The sequence below is a fragment of the Panthera tigris genome, chromosome X (genome assembly GCF_018350195.1).
Source record: "Panthera tigris isolate Pti1 chromosome X, P.tigris_Pti1_mat1.1, whole genome shotgun sequence".
Taxonomy (NCBI): Eukaryota; Metazoa; Chordata; class Mammalia; order Carnivora; family Felidae; genus Panthera; species Panthera tigris.
This window is the reverse complement of record NC_056677.1, coordinates 83,136,432-83,139,926: the sequence shown is the minus strand read 5'-3', so window position 1 is coordinate 83,139,926 and position 3,495 is coordinate 83,136,432.

Genomic DNA, 3,495 nt, shown 5'->3' with positions numbered 1-3,495 from the left:
GTGGAGTCTTTGGTTTGGGAATCAATGTAATGCTGACTTCATAGAATGGGTTTGGAAGGTTTCCTTCTGTTTCTAGTTTTGTAACAGCTTGAGAAGAATAGGTAGTAGCTCTGCTTTAAATGTCTGGTAGAATTCCCCTGGAATGCCATCTGGCCCAGGACTCTTATTTGTTGGGAGAATTTTGATAACCAGTTCAATTTCCTCACTGGTTATGGGTCTGTTTCTTCCTATTTGACTTTTGGTAGTGTGTGGATATCTAGGAATTTGTCCATTTCTTCCAGATGTCCAGTTTGTTGGAATATACTTTTTGATAGTATTATCTAATAATTGTTTGTATTTCTGTGGTGTTGTTTGTAATCTCTCGTCTTTCATTTGTGATTTTATCTATTTGGGTCCTCTTTCTTTTCTTTTTGAGATGTCTGTCTAGGAGTTTATCAATTTTGTTTATTCTTTCAAAAACCGAGATCTTAGGGTCATTGATGTGTTCTGTTTTTTTTTTTGTTTGTTTGTTTGTTTTGGTGGAGGGAGATTCTATATTGTTTATTTTTGCTCTAATCTTTATTTCTCTTCTTCTGCTGGCTTTGGAGTTTCTTTGCTGCTCTGTCTCTAGCTCCTTTAGGTGTGAGGTTAGATTCTGTATTTGAGATTTTTCTTGCTTCTTGATATAGGCCTAGATTGTGATGCATTTCCCTCTTAGGACTGCCTTTGCTGCATCCCAAAGGGTTTGGACTGTCATGTTCTCATTTTCATTTGCTTCCATATATTTTTTAAGTTCTTCTTAAATTTCCTGGTGAGCCCATTCATTCTTTAGTAGGATGTTCTTTAACTTTCATGTACTTAGAGGCTTTCCATTTTTTTTTTCTTGCGGTTGATTTCAAGTTTCCAAAGCGTTGTGATCTGAAAATATACATGAAATGATCTCAATTCCTTTATATTTTTTGAGCTCTGTTTTGTGACCCCCCCCCCCCACATGATCTATTTTGGAGAATGTTCCGTGGCACTCAAGAATGTGTCTTCTTCTGTTTTTGGATGAAAGGATCTGAATATATCTGTTGAGTCCACCCAGTCCAATGTGTCATTCAGAACCGTCGTTTCCTTACTGATTTTCTGCCTAGATGATCTGTCCATTGTGGCAAGTGAAGTATTAAATTCCCCTACAAGCACAGTATTGCTACCTATACATTTATTTATTTTTGTGATTAATTGATTTATATATTTGGGTTTCCTTGCTGGGGGCATAAATATTTACAACTGTTAGCTCTTCTTGATGGTTAGACCCCTTAATTATGATATAATGCCCTTCTTCAATTATTGTTAGTCTTTGTTTTAAAATCTTGTTTGTCTGGGGGTGCCTGGTTGGCTCAGTTGGTTAAGCATATGACTTTGGATCAGGTCATGATCTCATGGCTTATGGGTTTGAGCTCTGTATCGTGCTCTGTGCTAACAACTCAGAGCCTGGATCCTGCTTTGGATTCTGTGTCTCTCTCTCTCTTTCTGCCTGTCCCCATGTTTGTACTCTGGATCTCTCTCTCAAAAATAAAATAAACATTAAGAAAAATCTAGTTTGTCTGATATAAGTATGGCTACTCTGGCTTTCTTTTGACATCCCATAGCATGATAGATGGTTTTCCATCCCTTCTTTTTCAATCTGCAGGTGTCCTCAGATCTAAAATGAGTCTCTTGTAGGCAGCATATAGATGGATATTGTTTTTCTTTTTTTTTTTTAATCCATTCGGATAGTGTATGCCTTTGGGGAATTTAGTCCATTTACATTCAGAGTGATCATTGCAAGATACGGATTTAGTGACATTGTGTTATCTGTAGGTTTTGTACTTGTGGTGTTATCTCTGGTCTCTGTAGTTTTGCTGTTTCTACTCTCAGTGTACCCTTTAGGATCTCTGGAATGGCTGGTTTAGTGGTCAGGAATTCCTTTAGCTTTTGTTTGTCTGGGAAAGCCTTTATCTCTCCTTCCATTCTAAATGACACCCTTGCTGGATAAAGGATTCTTGGCTGCATATTTTTCCTATTCAGTACTTTGAATATTTCCTGCCACTCCCTTCTGGCCTGAGTGGGTGAGAGTTTCTTAAACCCTGGCCTAAGCTTGGCCGGGGGGCCATCATGATGCAGATGGGAAGGCAGGCAGCAACCCTGCAGCAAGGCTAAGCTAGGCTCTTTCTGAGCTCCCTGGAGGTAAGGAGGCCAGAGGTGAGAGGACTAGCAGGCTACATCCTTCTAACAGAACATAAGTGAAACAATTATTTATGAAACCATTATTTATGTTTCTTTAAAATGGGACAAAAATAAGACAGTTAGGCTCTACTGGGACTAATTTACTGAACATATAAAGTGTTGATTTGTTTTAGAAAAAATTAGGTTTAAAATTTCCAAACTAATAGCATGTATTTAAAAAAATATATTCAAGAATCATTATTAGAACATTTTCTAATTGACAAATATAAACATGACCAAGTTATGAAGGATTTCCTATTTAGTCGAACATTTTATTTTTTATCATAAATTACTTTTCTCCCCAAAGAATATGTCTTAAACATTGTGAACATTCAGCATGTTTTAAAAATTTTCCCTTGCTTTGTAACTGATGGAAAATATTTTCTATTGGTTATATGTTAATTTAGCCAAATAGCAAGGCACTACTGTGAAAAGAGTAATCTTGGGATACTCATTATTTTCCCTTCCAAAATGTAACTGTTGTATTTCTTTAATGTAAAAACAAAGCATTTTAAGTTTAAAAAATGGAATAGAAAGTATGTAAAAGAAAGTTAGTGTTCTACTTCCCACTGCCAGCCTCCTTTCCTGATACCTAACTTTATGCCTATTTAGGTGAAAGCAAGGACCTCAGGGGGAAAATAATGACAATGATGAGACGAGGCCTAGAGAAGGAACAGGTTGGGGGCAGGAGAAACAAGAGAAAGAGCTAATTCCATAAGAATTGCAAATGGACAGTAACTCCAAGAGGAAATGCTGCTTCTCATTAACGATCAGAAAAGCCGAAGACTGCATCTTATTTCCTGAAATGCCAAGGTGGAAAAAAGAGATATTCCACATCCAGGGTGATGGAAGGAGTAGGGGATGAAGGTTCCTGCTGCCCTACCTATACTCCTCTGTGACATGGCTGTCACATGACTGGAGTCTATCTGGGCCCAAGTCCCTTTTTCTTTTGTATCCTCTGAGTAATAATTCCTGCTGCAGAGGAGGAAAAACTTCAAGTCAAGGAATAAGGGCAAAGCAACTATTGAGGAACGCTGTAGGTTTGTGTTCCTACTGCAGCAGGCTGGTGTAACTCTGGCCCTGCAATGGCTGGCAGCTGAGCGCAGAACCCCCAACTGGGTCAATCCTCATTTTTGACACCCCCTTTTTACCGAAACTCCATTGTGGTTGGTCTTGGGGACAAGCAGCATATGAATATGGATATACGGGTATACTCTGGAAAGCTTTAACTTCTACAAGCCTCACTCCCTGTGTCCCATGGTGATT